The 15,665-nt window shown below is 45.3% G+C and overlaps 1 protein-coding gene across 3 annotated transcripts in view; it reads right to left on the reverse strand.

The window, feature by feature from the left end:
* The window catches only part of RAP1B (RAP1B, member of RAS oncogene family), a 1,113,130-nt gene that overhangs the window by 904,108 nt on the left and 193,357 nt on the right, over window positions 1–15,665 (reverse strand). For 2 of the 3 annotated variants that reach the window (XM_044088033.1, XM_044088031.1), the window contains exon 2: window positions 12,762–12,842. The exons of the other annotated variant lie outside the window; for it this stretch is intronic. The gene's annotated coding sequence lies outside the window, so the exon portion shown is untranslated. The remainder of the gene's footprint in view (window positions 1–12,761; window positions 12,843–15,665) is intronic. 3 annotated transcript variants of the gene reach the window in all.

A 15,665-nucleotide genomic window follows, 5' to 3' on the forward strand; every position in this document is an offset into this window, starting at 1 on the left:
AGTTACTACAGCTCTTCACATCACCCTTATTCTTAAAAATCGCTACTATGCAATGAAGGGTATAAAATGTATTGTACTTTTAAATGAATTGTAATAAGTGAGGAAGGGTGTTTCCCTGAAAGCTTTTATCTTGTATAATAAATCAAGCGTTTCTACTACTGCAGACTTATTATTCTATGAATTTAGTAACAGTGTTCTTGGTGGTTTACTGCGGCTAACTAGTCTACATTGTATTTGAGAAGAATAATCATCCATTTTAGTGAGGTAGTCAGAAACCAGAACTTGTAAAGAGGCCCTGGACTCAACTGAAAAACTAGTTCTTCGGCTTGTAAGAAAGTAGTGGGACCCAGCAGCATATCACTCAGAACGGGTCTCAATAGAGGCCTGCACCACAATCTCAGTAGCCAATGGGGGCTGCAAATGCACCTCATCTTCTTCAACACTCACAAAACCTCATCTTCTTCAACACTCACAAACCTAGGATGACTGGCAGATGGCAAAAAGAGCGTCATCGGAGGCCTAAAGTCTGAGGTGCTTTCCCTTTTTTCGCCTAGGGAGATCAACTTCAGCTTGACAGAAGGATAGCAGGGTATGACAAGGCCGAACGACACGCTAAAATGTTTAGCTAGACTCTCAGTCATACGCTTCATAGTTCTACTATTAAAGCGAGCAAAGAGCTGACAGTCAGGAATGTCATGTTCTGGGCCCAAACAGTCCCGGTGTAGTATCCGCTTGCCACAGCAGAGACTGTAATTAACTTTCTCGGATATTAGTCAAAAACAAACTCAGAAGTTCCCCAACAGGGTACTTAGCTTTAGGCATCTTTCTCTGTTGAGGACTAACTGACGCACTGACTAGCACGCTGCTTTGGGCTCCAATGGCAATAAAGAACTGAGGTTATGGTGTCGGCCAACTCCCTTTACATTCAGATGTACTGACATTGGACAGGGCGCCTGCTGACTTCAGGAGGAGGAGAAAATGCTCTGGTATTTTGGCCAGTGAAGGGCTTCCACAGCAGGAAATTCCACAACTTAGGACTACAACAATGAAACATGAACATCCACTGTTTCCTGGGCCAGAAGGGAGTCAACCACAATGATCTTGATAGATTCCATATGAACTTTCAAAAGTACCCTGGATATCAGTTGAAAGGGTGGAAAAGCCAGTCCAAGAAAAGGAAAAAGCATCTATCTTTCCAGTCTTCTTGGATGGAGCTATCTAATGTAGAGTTTAAAAAGTCTGGCTTTTCTTCATCAGCAAACTTTTGGTTACATACCCAGGCATACCTCCACAAACGCGTAGCAGTGGCCCTAAACACAGTATCTGTACAATCATACAAACTCTTCAAAGAATGTTTAGATACTTGAGACAGATTAGAAACAGGACTCTGAAAGGAGTTAGCTTCTGAAGGATGTGTGGCAGAACATTCCCTCAAGCTGTACACATAACTAAGAACAAAATTCTATATGTGCTCGGTAGTTAAGAATTCTGTATGCTAATATGGAAGATGAGAAATGTTATCACATCTGTTCGATATATTACTTTCTTTACCCAAAGGAAAAGGGATAGTATTGTGAAAAAGTCCGCTTCCAGTGGGTGAAAAGATAAAAATGGTTGCTAGATCATAGCCAAGATAAGAAGTTATGTACTCACCATAACGTTCCATCTGAGTAGGTATCTTCATTTGTCTGCAACCTTTGGGATATGGATCCGATCTCAGATCCCAGCCGGCAACTTTTACCACAGCATAGATCCGAGCTCCTAGCTCCTCCCTTTACCCATAATCCCCTGCCAACCCTGACTGACCTCAGATCAAGTTTGCCCGATATAACCATTGTTACTGTGTCCCAGAAGGGGCTTATCTAAGACAGATCCTAAACAGAATCCTATAGGTCAGGGGGAAGGAGTGGGGGATGGTTGCAGACAAATGAAGATACCTACTCAGATGGAACGTTACGGTGAGTACATAACTTCTTAATCTGAAGTAGGAACTTTATTTGTCAGCAACCTTTGCGACAGAGTCCCCAGCTACCTGAATCCTGGGTGGCCTTTATGGAATATTCCGGAGCACTGCAGAGCCAAAGGACACCCTACCTCTGGAGACAACATCCAGTTTGTAATGGCTGATAAAGGTATGAAATGAGGCACAAGTGGCTGAGGAACAAATATCATCTAAGGGAACCCTAGATTTAAAAGCCGCCGAAGTAGCGACGGCCCTAGTAGAATGAGTTCGGACTCCCTGAGGTGCAGGCCTTCCTGAACTCTGATACACCAAGAGGATACAACTAGCTATCCACAGTGACAGGGTAACTTTAGAAATTGACTTGCCTAAACTTGTTTTGGTAAAGGAGACAAACAACTGTCAGATTGCCTATGACCAGCAGTTCGATGAATATAAAAGCGTAATTGTCTGTGCACATCCAAGGAATGCAGTTTGCACTCACCTTTGTTCTGGTAATTGGGAAAGAACACGGGAAGATTAACAGATTGATTAATATTAGCTTCCGAAGATACCTTGGGCAGAAAAGACGGACTGATCCTGAGTACACTCTATCCTGATGGAAGGCTAAGTACGGCGGTTTAACACACAGAGCCTGAAGCTCAGAGACCCTTTTAGCTGAAGTAATGGCCACCAAGAAGGCCGTATTCCAAGAGAGGTATTTAAGATCAACCGTAGCCGCCTGCTCGAAAGGGGGGCTTGTCAAGGCCTGAAGAACCAAAGATAAATCCCATGGGGGTACTACCTCCCTGACCGGGAGTCTGAGAAGGAAGGTACCCTTGAGGAAAGCTTTACAAAGCTTGGAAGTAATTAGAGGGCCAGATTCATGCCCTACATGATAATGCGAAATCGCTGCTAGTTGTACCTTCACTGTAGAGCAGCTAGCCCCTTGATGAAAAAGGGTAGTTAGAAAATCCAAAACCGACATAAAAGGCGCCGTGAAAGGATCTAAGTGATGGTGCTCCGTCCAAATGGAGAAATGTTTCCACTTACTTCGATAGACCCTTCTGGTAGAAGGTTTATGTGCTGCTACTAGGATGGCTTTGACTGGTGAGGAGATTCCGTGAGTCCTTATCAGGAGTGGAACTGGGGCAACCAAGCAGTCAGCTTGAGGTTGACCAGGTTGGAGGTCGGAAGACCCAGACGGTGAGTAATGAGATCCGGAAGGGGATCCAGAATCCAGGGTGGATGAATCAGATGAGACCACAGGTACGGGAACCACGTTTGACGAGGCCAGAATGGGGCAATGAGGATCATTTTGCTCCCCAGCCGATTGGCTTTCTGTAAGAGTTTTAGCATCATGGGCAATGGAGGGTAAGCGTAAAGGAGACCGGGAGGCCAAGCATGTACTAGAGTGTCTCTCGGGGACTCCCCCTGAGGGGGGATTAGAGCGAAGTAACTGTTGCATTTGGTATTTGAAGGAGAGGCAAAAAGATCGCAACAGGGTTGCCCCCATTGGGCAAATATTTGTTTCACTACTAGAGGATTGAGAGACCATTCGTACGGGGTCAGAATTGGACGACTGAGCCTGTCTGCTAGGATGTTGGACCGTCCCAGAATGTGCGTTGCAATGAGAAAGTGGTTGGTGGATATCGCCCATTCCCACACTCTCATGGCCTCGCGACAAAGAGGATAAGACCTGGTTCCCCCCTGTTTGTTGATGTACCAGACAACTGACATGTTGTCCGTTTATACTGCAATCATCCCAATCGGAAGAAGGCTGTGAAGTGCCTACAACGTCAAAAGCACCGCCCTCATCTCTAGGACACTGATATGCAAGGAGGTCTCTGTGTCGTTCCATGTGTCTTGGACCTTTCTGCCTGAATAGTGCCCCCCCCACACCCCAGGCGAGAGGCATCCATGGTCACTGTGGCGACGGGGGAAGGCATAGAGAATTGGTCATCCCGTGTGGAGACTCGGGGACTGGAGGCACCACATGAGCGACCCTCTGCAAGCCCTGCTTAGGGGAATAGGATGGGACAGGAGGTTGCGAGACAGGGACCATTGTACCTAGAGGGTCCACTGCAGGACCCTCATATTTAGACGGGCTAGGGGCAGCAGAGGAAATGCTGCCGCCATGGACCCTAGAGCCCTCAGGATCAATTCCGCCGGTGGAGCAGGAAGTCGGAGAATGGCCTGAACATGCAACCTCAGGTTCTGAAGCCAATTGGGAGTCAGGAAGGCAAGCATTAGTCTGGAATTCAATCTCGCCCCTATGGAATCTATTACCTGTGTAGGAGCCAGAAAGGATTTGACCATGTTGACAGTCAACCCTAGGCGTGGAGCAAGATTGAGGAAATAATCCCTGCCTGAACAGAGCAGATGCCTTGTTGGGGCGATGAGGAGCCAGTATTCCAGGTACGGAAAGACCTGAATTCCCTGAAGCCTCAGGTGGGCCGCTATAACCTCCAAGACTTTGGTGAACACCCTGGGGGCTGAGGTGAGACCGAAGGGGAGGGCCCTGAACTGAAAGTGACTGGCTCCCAGCCGGAAGCGGAGGAACCTCCTGGAACGTCTGTCCACCAGAATGTGGTAGTATGCATACTTGAGGTCTATCGAGCACATCCAGTCATTCTCCTGTAATAGGGGGAGAATAGATTGTAGCGTGACCATTCGGAACTTTTCTTTGGGTACTGCCAGGTTCAGGAGAGAGAGATCGAGGATGGACCTAAAGTCCCCCGTCTTTTTTGGCACCAGAAAGAACCTGGAGTAAAACCCTGATCCCGAACTGATCTGGGGGGACGGGTTGGATGGCTTTTTTTTGTAAAAGCTGCTGAATTTCTGTAGCAGCCGCCTCCCTCTGATTGGGTGGTACGTCGGGGAGGCTTCTGGTTTTGGGGGTTACAATAAAGGGAATTTGGTAGCCTCTGGATATGATGCGAAGCACCCAGCGATCTGTTGTTATGGGCTCCCACATTGCTAGGTGCTTCGAAAGACACCCCCCCCCCCGACTGCCTCCAGAGTGGAGCAGCCGGGAAACGCCTCAGGGGTTCTGCGTGGGCCTCTCAGAGAAGGGTTCTCTGGACCCAAAATTTCTGGGAGCCCCTCTGCCTCTTGGGCGGCATCCTCCTGTCCTCCTCTGCCACGAGAGGACTGGCTGTCCGGAGCAGACTGGGACCGATGCGATTTACGGAACCACATCATCTTCTGACCCTTTTGGTTCTTGGAAAAGGACCTCTGGGGAGCAGAGAAGCGGACTCCGACGGCAGACAACGTCTTCTCACTCTGGACTAAAGTGTCGCGAACGGTTTTGCCAAACAGTGCAGAACCATCTAAGGGGGCATTCGCGAATGACGCCTTAAAGGGTTCCGAGAAGTCACAATGTCGGAGTCAGGCTTGGCACCTCATTAACAGGCCAGCTCCTTCAGTGGCGTAAGACAAGAGCCGCATAGAGGTGTTGGAAACTGAACGTAGAGTGGACATTTGGGAGGAGTACAGCTGCTTGTCCCCCTCCGACATGGACTCTGGGGGGGATGCAGCGTATTCTTTTATTAGATCTCGCTGCATCTGGATGACGTGTGCCATATAGTTCAGCGCCCTCATGGAGAAGGTTGCTGAACTAAAGACCCACTTCCTACGGCGGTCCATCGCTCGAGACTCCTTACTTGGCGGGTGGACCGCAGAGCTCTCCTGGGCCAACTCTCGCTTAGTGGCCGCCGCCACCAACATGGCATCCACGGGGGGACCTCTGCTCCAGTGGGTTCTTTCAGCAGGGGGACTCAGGATTCTATCCGGGTGCTTGGGGACTGGCTCTACAGTGTCCGGCTCCTTCCAAGTCCTGGTGGAAATAAGGTCCACCAGGGGGTCGGGGGGAGGAGACACCCAAGAGGTAGATGGCCCTGCTTCGAACGCCTCTAGGAATACGGACTCATCGGAGGAAGCCTTGGGGGCAGACCACCCTCCCCTAATCCTGAGCATTTTCATGATGTCTCCAAAGGAGACATCCTCGGGGGGTGACCTTGGGGAGCCTTCCCCTTCATCTAAGTCCGTATCCTCCGCAAGGGATTCAGGGGAGTCCACGCGTCTCCTCTTACACTTAGCTTTGTGAGGTACCCCCTCGGGGGGGGGGGGCTGTCCGAGGAAGACTCACCAGCAATGTCACATTCCAAAGGAACACCCAGAGGCGCTGAAGCAGGCTGCCCCGAAGGCCGGGTGATTGGAGCCTGGAGCCTGGAGCCTGAACCAGCTGAGATGGAGTGCAGGGGGGAGCCGAAGCAAAGACCGGAGGCCCGGATGCACTCAACAGTGCCCGCTCCACCACCACGAAAGCCGAGTGGGAGCCACTCTCGATAGGATCAGAGTCGACTCCCATTCGCATCCGGGGCCGAGACCCTCGGATCCGAAGGACCCGTGTGCTCCGACCGGGACGGAGCCGAAGTCGCACAGAATCCCTCGGATCCGAAGCTCAACCCACGGCTCAGAGAGGTCGGATCTGACAAGCTCGAGGGACCAGTCGGAGCCGATGTAACCAATACTATCGGCTCCGACCCACCCCCCAGATCCAACGCGGCTCGGCTCCGAACCCGGAAAGCGGGTCGGAGAAGGAGCGATTGGAGCAAAAAATGTGGTCGAGCTCCCCCCTGGAGGGGGGGGGAGGCAAGAGCACTCCCATCTGCAGCTGGGTCTGGATGAACCTCCTCATCATCATCCGGTCCATGTCTGCATCTGACATGCTAAAGGTGGACCTTGACGAGGCCACCGAGGCAGACCTAGAGTGTCGCCTCGATGACCTCGACGGGGACAGAGTCCCCTCCTCCCCGGGTCCCGGTGAGAAACAAGGGGACCGGAGCCGAGGAGGAGGTGATCCAGAAGCTCTGGATGGAGAAGCCCGTTTGGCGGGCGGGGCCGAGGAGGAGTCCTCGGCCCGCCGCTTATGGTGCTTCTCCTTCCGTTTGGCTTTCCCGGCCTCCCTCTCCTCCGGAGCCGAAGCGGGAGGTTGAGTCCCGACCGGAGGGAGACAAGGGTGGCTACCACCGGGGGCTGGGTAGCGGCCACAGAAGTACCGGAGGCCGGAGCCGAATCCGGGGGCAAAAGGCCCGCCAGAATCAGCTTTGACCTCCGGTCCTTAAGTGCCCTGGGGTTGAACGCTGCGCAAATCGCGCATCCCGTGGAGAGGTGTTCAACCCCAAGGCACCTAACGCACCGGGTGTGGCCATCCGCCGGTGAAAGCTCATGGCCACACTCGGTGCATTTTGAAAAGATGGCTTTAGGGACCTCCGACATAGTATACAGAAAACACACTCACTAGGCCCCTACACACCACAAACACACACTACATACCAGCGAGGGCAGGGAGGAAAAATAAACACAAAATAAGTTAAATAAGTCAAATATAGGATACCTAAACACTCGTACACACTCACACAAGAAAAGGGAAGAAAAAATGTAAAGTTTTTCTCACAAAAGTTATCCAACTATCAGGAGCTCGAAATCCAGCTTGTAGCTTGAAGCACGGCAAACTAGATCTGGGGTCAGTCAGGGTTGGCAGGGGATTATGGGTAAAGGGAGGAGCTAGGAGCTCGGATCTATGCTGTGGTAGAAGTTGCCGGCTCGGATCCAAGATCCGATCCAATCCCAAAGGCTGCAGACAAATGAAGTTCCTACTTCAGATCAAGAATTTCTTAGCTTGAGGTACCTTAAAGTTAATCTTTTTGGCGAATGGAGACTGGGAATCAGGGTGATTACACAGGTGGCATTTAACACATCCAAGGTTGGCAAAACAGGAGGAAGAGGTGTGATAATTTGCAGATCCACTTGCAACACATCAGTATCTAGCAAGTTCTTGGGGGAACATGCACTGGTTCACACCAAAATACATTGTTCATCATGGAAAAAGTTTCAGAAAAGGAAAACTCCAATGGAGGTGAAGAGGACTAACTTTACTCAGAATCAAGAGTCCTGGGCTTAGGAATCTCCAACAGAAGAAGCCATGTGTCAATGTCAGAATTCTGACGAACTCCTCAGGAATTTCTTTGAGACTACAGTAAGGATTTTTGAATTCCATGACTGACAACCTATAATAAACTTCTGACTAAGCTAATGTAAGCGCCTACATATGAACATACACCACATCCTCTGATGATCAGTGTCTAACCTTTTGTTTTTTTTTTCTTTAGGGACATCCCTAAAGACAGACTATGTTGTTAACTACACCCCCTAGCAAGAAGTCTTTTTCACCTGCCACCACAAGAAGAAATTCCTGCAGTGTCTCCCAGATTCAAAGAAGCTGGTTCTCCCATGCCTGGATTGGGCACTTGAACAGCTGCAGAGAATGTGGCTGATCCCCACATCTACGATGGCTGAAGAGGCTACACCAGTGGAAATAAAAGCAGTTAAGACACTGCAACAACATTCAGCCACTAAAGAGCCACCCACCATCAGCTAAGGAAATATCAGAGCCCACGGTGGCAGCAGTGGCTTTTGGTACTGTTTAAGAATAGTGGGTGAAGACTCAGCAGGATGGGAATTAAGTATCCATGCTGTAACAGAGGAAGAAGCAACTGCTGGTAAGCACTTGTTGAAAGAGTCGGTCAGAAGCTAAGTTTGTTCTCAAGCAGTTCCTCAAAACCATTACCTTTTTACCAAAAAATTGCCTCTAATACACAAAAATTAAGTCCTATTCTAAAAACAGAAGCAACTTACAGTAAGTTTTGAATATTGTAAAAATATCAGTTTTCTTAAAGAGGAAGTACCACTTTCTGTCAAAAACATTAACGTTTTCTTAAAACAGCAATAATTACTCTGTGGAAGAGTTCATTTATGGGGACTCATCCACTAGAAATAAAATTTGAACCAAGCTGCTGCCCCTGAGAAGCCAAAGAGCAGTCTCCTCGATGTGGCAAGAGAATACAAATTTATCTACACAGTGACTAATTTTTTTCCAAGGGGCCAGCCAATCAGCAGTCAAGACTGCAAGTGTGGGAGGGAGGCAAAGCTTTGTGAAGCTGGCTGGCTGCATCCTAGACAGGATACAACCCAAACAGCCAAAGGCTACTATAACAGTTAAGAATAGATGAAGATCAGAAGGAAATGCAGTTGTTGTGTCTTTCACAGCGGAACTCCGGTCCGCTAATGTTTTGGTAGTGGATTTTTACATGCCAAGTTACCAGCCCTGACGCACAACCTTCAACGAAGACATGCCCATTCATACATGCCTCCACACAGAAGACGCTCTAGCTGAGAATCGAATGGGACGTCTTGCTGTGAGGCGACAACGCTACCGCAGCACCACCACCGTGGATCAGAAGGAAATGCAGTAGCTTCAGGAAATTCCAACTGTAAGAAATCATAATATTTTTTTTAATGGACAGTGAAAGATCATCATGTTCCCAATGACACATTCATTTTGGATATGGTTTCAGACATTGGACCAGAAAGTATCCACCAAGCCAAGAGAAAGGTACTGAACTATCTGGCATTTGGGCCGGCCAAAGGCTTCCACAGCAGGAAATCCAAAATGAATTACTGCAACAGTGAAACACAGACCAAGTGATTCATTCTGGATGTGATTTCAGAAAAAGAAAATCCTTCTAAGGGACTATTAGAAGAATCACTCTCCTCAGAGTCAGAATCAGAAACCTAAATACACAGCACAGCAGTAGTCCCTTCACAAACATTTTTCAATTTATTGTCCTAAAAATCCACAGATGGTGAAAACATTCCTTTTTTCCTTACCATAAACACTAGAACTGGTAATGTGGACAGCCTGAACCAAGCCCTGAGCCAAACCCAACAAATTACTCCTGTCTAAATTAACCAAGACAGGAGAGGATAAATGCCCAAGTTTTTGCTTTTTGACAGGATTTTGTAAAGCAGAAGACCTACTTTTGACAAGCAAAAGCTCCCCAGAAACAAGTATTCCAGGCTGTTGCTTAAGGGACTACACCATGGAAAGCCAAGGAAAAAGTTGAAATAGTCTGAAGAACCAGAAATGGCCACAATAGGGTCACCGATCTACAGCTGAATACTTTAGTAGCCTGCTGAAGTGGCAAAGGCTGCTTGGTAATTGTTTTGTGTGTGCGTGGCTTGAAGAAGGATGAAATGAGCAACAAGTAGATTATTCCATGGTGAAGCTGAAAAAGATGCCTCATTCCAAGGGAAAACTGGCAACAATAATCTGAAACAGGCAAACATTAAGAAGTAGATTTTTCCACAAAACACAACTCTGGTGAAAAGTACTTTAAATGCTTACCACAGCCCTCCAAAAGTAACTTAACATAACATTTAATCAGGGTGCACGTTTTAGTATTAACCACATTTTTCTCAAAAGAAACACTCTTAGTAAAACATTACTAAAAGTCATGTACAGGTCAATAAAACACTTCTTCCTAACTTAAAATTATTAATTTTACTGAAAAAAAAAATTAAACTGTCAAAATAAGCTGTAGAATTGTTTTCCTCCAAAGCAAACATATATGTCCAGCAATGCAGAAGTGACAGCCAACCAATTTTTAAAAGCCTGTAAGAATGCTCTTCAGAGACAGAAAATATCTGAAAAGAATGACACCTAAACCACTTTCTTCAGCTCTGCTCAAGCTACCCAACAGCAGCTTGAAAGGTGGTCTTTAGCTTTGGAAACTAGCCAGCTGTTACATCCCTTAGCAGGACAAAACCCATATAGCTAAGGCTACTGCACGAGTCAAAGGATACACATCAGGTGAGACCAAAGTTCAGAGACACAGAGCCCAAAGTGGAAGTGAGCATAGTCTTGCACTCCCTGTCCAAAGCTCTGGACTCTTTATCCAACAATAAAGGTGCTGTGCACTCAAACTGCATACCGATCTTCCTAGGACTGCCTAGCAAAGATGATGGTGCTCCCTAACTACATAAAGGGTAATCCTCAAGAAAGGCTCTCAAAAGGGAGGTGGGAATACCAGGGTTCCTCACACTTTTCCCCAAATGCTGTCTTAATTTTCTTTCAAGAGAAATGGCAAGCACCTCAACAGACTGAACATTCAAAGAGGAGGGTATCTTAAGGACAGCTATAATGAGCAAAAGTTTTATCATCCTTAACTTCAGAATCAAGGCCCATACAGCATCCCCCTACCAGAGAGGCACTGAGGGCAGGCGGCAGACAGACATACAAGACTGAGGAATTACATAATCCCCTGTAACCTCAGTACAGGGAAATTTACAATCATCCAATGCAACAGGCTACAATCCAACAGCAGGTGGGTGTTATGACTGGTGTTCATTTAGCGTCACAGCCCTTGGTGGGACCAAGTTGGGAGGATAGGAATGTACAGCCAATACCAGCTCACCCATTCTGTGGACTTGAGGCAGCTTGGCTCACTGCACCAGCAGCACCTTCTGGTTTAGAACTGCAACATAAAGACCCTACACATGCCTGCATTACAGACATGCAACTATTATCAGGAGGGTGCACATGCAACTCCCAAAGCTGCTACAGCTGAGTAAGTAGTATACTGAAGCGGGAAGGGGATAGGACACAGTCTCAGAATCTGCAGACTGACCAATTCCAACATCTTTTACTTCACTGGAAAATTAACCAAAGGACTCTTGTCCCAATGGAAAAACAAATGGGTCAATTGAGGAAAGGAAGGCAAGTCACTATGCTAGTTCCTGCAAATCACAAAAATCACCATCACACAAACACAGCACGTGTCCAACATCATTACTGTTCCTAAACGGCCCACTTACAGAGATCAAGAAAGTCTCAACCTTATTCAGCACGCCATCTTCTGCTAAACCTCAAAGCTGACCAAAGACTTTAGCAAAGCGAGTCATTAAGTCTGCCAGCAATCTTTCATATCACAATGTTGCTCTGGATGTTCAAACATGGGATGGGTCTCTCTGGGATTTAAAGGACTTTTACCAAAAATGATTATGGGGTGGACCACTAATGTTCCCACATCAGTTAAAAGGAAAGAGAATAATTTCTCATCAGCCAAATTAGAGTAGGTAGTATGCCAAGAAGCTGATGGCAGACAAAGACCAACACTGTAAGAAACAGTTTCTGACCACTGTGCAATTTTGGAAACCATTACTTACTCTGTGTACTACCTTGTCATGAGAACAAGAAACACTGCTACTAATCCCCCCTTATACCACATTTAAAAAACACCATATAAACATCTACTTTTTTAAATCTTCTATAGCTAAGCAGGTGGAAGCAACATACAGCAATTGTTCCAATCTTGCACCTCACCCAAACAGTACAGACAGCATAAGTACAGGTCTGAGAATGATCAAGCTACTAGAAGAATACTTAGAAAACTTATGCAAGTTAGGTACAGAACATGGGAACTTTCTGACAAGTCACAAAAGTCATAATATACAAGTGTAAAAAGGGATCTTAGTAGCATTCCAAGTGTTGCCCATTACGCAGTGTATGAAATATTGCATTTTTCAGAACAGTGCCAAACTGGGGATATCAGGAGAGGACACCGCACCACAACAGGTCTCATTACAGAGGGCCACTGAAGTGAAATCTCAACACATCACATTTATTACTACAGTTTACAAATTCATGGGCCAGAAAACATAACCTGAAGTATTAAGAAAAGTCATTTTTGGTACTGAATCATAGTCTTACACAACATAGCAACATAAAAAAAAATTCTTAAAATGTAAAGAACATTTAACTATGCAGATTTCTGCTTATGACAGTTTCAGTGAATGGAAATATCTTTTACAAATGTGTGTAAATTAAAGGGCTTAAAGCAATTAAATGTGTTTGTCCCAAACCAAAAACTAAGTAAAATAAAGTGAGAAAGATAAGAAACAAAGATCTCTGGATTACCTGAAGAAATAGAAAGTTCCACCAAGGTGATCTTCCCTCTGCAATAGAATCCGGAAGTCCTTAAAGGGTCATCAATGCCACCTTTACAATTAGAAAGAGCACAACAGTACTAAGAATTACTGCCTAAACAAGAAGCAGCAATCTAAATCTATACTACTCACTTTTAGACCAATCAAAAAACGCATTTTGTACAAAACCTCAATACTAGTCTCTAAATATTAGACAGACAACATCAGAGCAAGGATTACTCAGTAAAACGCCATTAATTCAAACCATTAATTTTTAGATAGGAAAAATATTTGCAGTAATAATCACAATGTTATACTAAAAGTGCATTATCTCTACTTACTGCCACTGTAACAATGGACTAGTACGAAGGTTTAAAAGGTCAAGCCATGGACCTTCACTTTATCTAAAAATAAACAGATGAAGACTAAAGCTTCTGAAAAACAACACAGTTAAGTGCAGGGACCTTAAAGAGCTAAGACAGCTGATGCAGAGTTCAAATCCAGGTGAGATACTTTTTGGACGGCGCAACAGTGCAGCAGTAGCATTGTCACCTCACAGCAAGAGGTTCTTTGATTCAATTTTCGGCTGGTGTGCCTTCTGTGCGGAGTCTGCATGTCATCCTTGCATTCGTCTGCGTTTCCTCCAGGTGCTCCGGTTTCCTCCCAAGCTACAAAGGCATGCATCTGGAGTTTCTCTCCCTGGGCCTCCGCTGAAAATTGGCTTCATTCCAAGTCAGACTTTCCCGGTACACAAATGTTAAAATAAACAGAGAAATGAAAGACAGTGAGATTTAGTAGTATGACGGAACTTGTGGCCCTGCGATGAAGCTTGTGTAATAGAGGTTTTCTTTAATTCAGCGCTAAATTGTGTGTATGAGGGAGGTATATTAGGTATGTTGGTAGTGTTTCCAGAGTTTAGGGACTAGTGCAGTGTAGAGAAAACATGACTGCTGCAGTGGAGATTATCCCCAATCTGGCCTAACCTGCAACTAGACTGTGAGAGACTTCTTATGACATATGACTAGGTTTTTAGGAAAGTGTTTGCATGTCAGCCAGCTGGCCTTACAGCTGTGGAGTGGTTTTCTTGGTGAGATTTGTTTATGAAGAAATGGCATATTGCTTGGAGATTTGTAGAGTGACTATTTTTCTTTGATGCTGTAGCAAAGATGGGCAGTTTTTACTCTATCTGGGTAAGGAGAATAAGTTTGTCTGTAGCTTCTCTTGCTGGAAATGTCACACTGACGTGTCTTCTGGCTCAAAGTAGCACATTAACTTTCTTGCATATAATTTCAATGTGGTTCATGAAATTGAATCAAGCCAGATTACCAAGTATTTTAGTAAAGTCGTTGTTTTTTTTGGGGGGGTTGGGTGCTTCTGTGATATGAAGCATCTTAGAATCGATGGTGAGCCTTTGATGTGTGCAAAAAAGCACTTGTTTTGTTTTAGAGGTGTTAAAAAGAGCTTGTGCTGTAAAACCCACTGACTGAATGAATACAGGTCATTTTGCAGTTGAGTTTGTATCCTAAGACTAGACTGGTTGGATCTGAAAAATGACCACATCATCCTCAACAGTTAACTCATTCACTTACCAACACTACCTAGTGAGCAATAATGACCTTTACATTTTCTTTACTTCTTCCATTCTAATAAGATATTCAGAGCAGCAAAGTACAGAACAAGAAGGCTCAATTCTTTTACATATAGTGTGACTTGCACTCTGGACTGAAAAGGAACATTTGCGTATCAAACACATTATTCCCAAGTCTCTCCACTCCTCCTGTGGACCCTTTTTACATCTTCATGGTTGTCCAATTACTGCACTTTTTATCCTGCACACAAAACTCAAGTTTTTTTTTTTTTAGTGCTCCGCACTATTGATTAATGCAAACATACAATCAGTGCTGGTCTACATTTTCAGACAAACACTAAGAAGGTTTAGGTAACAAACTGTATCCTGTACTCCTGTAATGCCTACAGTGCACTTGGGAATGTTAACAGGAGGGATTCCAACTGGAGGTGGGAATATTTATGTGGCATTTAAAAACACCAAATCAAACTATTCTTTCACCAAATTAAACATGAACAAACAAATGGTAAACAACTTTTCATCTTCAATGGTTGTCTTAATGTCTATAAAAAGTGTTAAGATCAGCCATGGTAGCAGGTCATCATCCGATTATCATTTTCCTTAAATGATAACTACACTTTGTGCTTGTTTCCTTACAAAAGTTCTTTCATGCTTGGCTCCAATTTATGCTGTGAATTATATTTTTTTTTATGGCAAAATGTCTTCTAAATGATGCTTAACTGATCATATGCGGACTGTAAATAGAAAATACATTAAAAGGAAAAGTAAGGTATTAAAAGGTAACCATCTGAAATGTCAGGACCCACTAGAACAGGAGTGTCCAACCCGCGGCCCTCAGAGCTCTTCCATGCGGCCCGCGACCCTTAAATTTAATTTTAATTTAACTTTTTTTCCGTGTGTTTACACGTCCGCGTACTTTTACTGTTCTGCGCATGCGCCAACTTTCTTTTTTTCACGCTTTTTTCATACCAGCGTCTTTCCGCTGGTATGAGCATCTTGTAACACCGTTCGGTCATTTTTTAAAGCTGAAGGAAGGCGCGAGATCATGGAGAGAGGATTTATTTTATTTCGGAGTACACACCGACTACACTACACTACAACATAGCAAAAGGTAAGTAAAGCTAAGTATTTTTTGACACTGTGAATGCTCCCTAAACTAGAGCTTATATATGGTCAGTTGAAAACATTCTTCTCATATTTAAATTTTCTTTTACTGTAAACTCAATTATTTATATACATTGAACAATTTTCATTTTGTAGAGGGCCACATGTAGCCATGTACCCTTGTTTCATTTTTAAAGTTAATCG

The sequence above is a fragment of the Protopterus annectens genome, chromosome 11.part0 (assembly GCF_019279795.1).
Source record: "Protopterus annectens isolate FY-2018-M chromosome 11.part0, PAN1.0, whole genome shotgun sequence".
In the NCBI taxonomy this organism is placed as follows: domain Eukaryota; kingdom Metazoa; phylum Chordata; order Ceratodontiformes; family Protopteridae; genus Protopterus; species Protopterus annectens.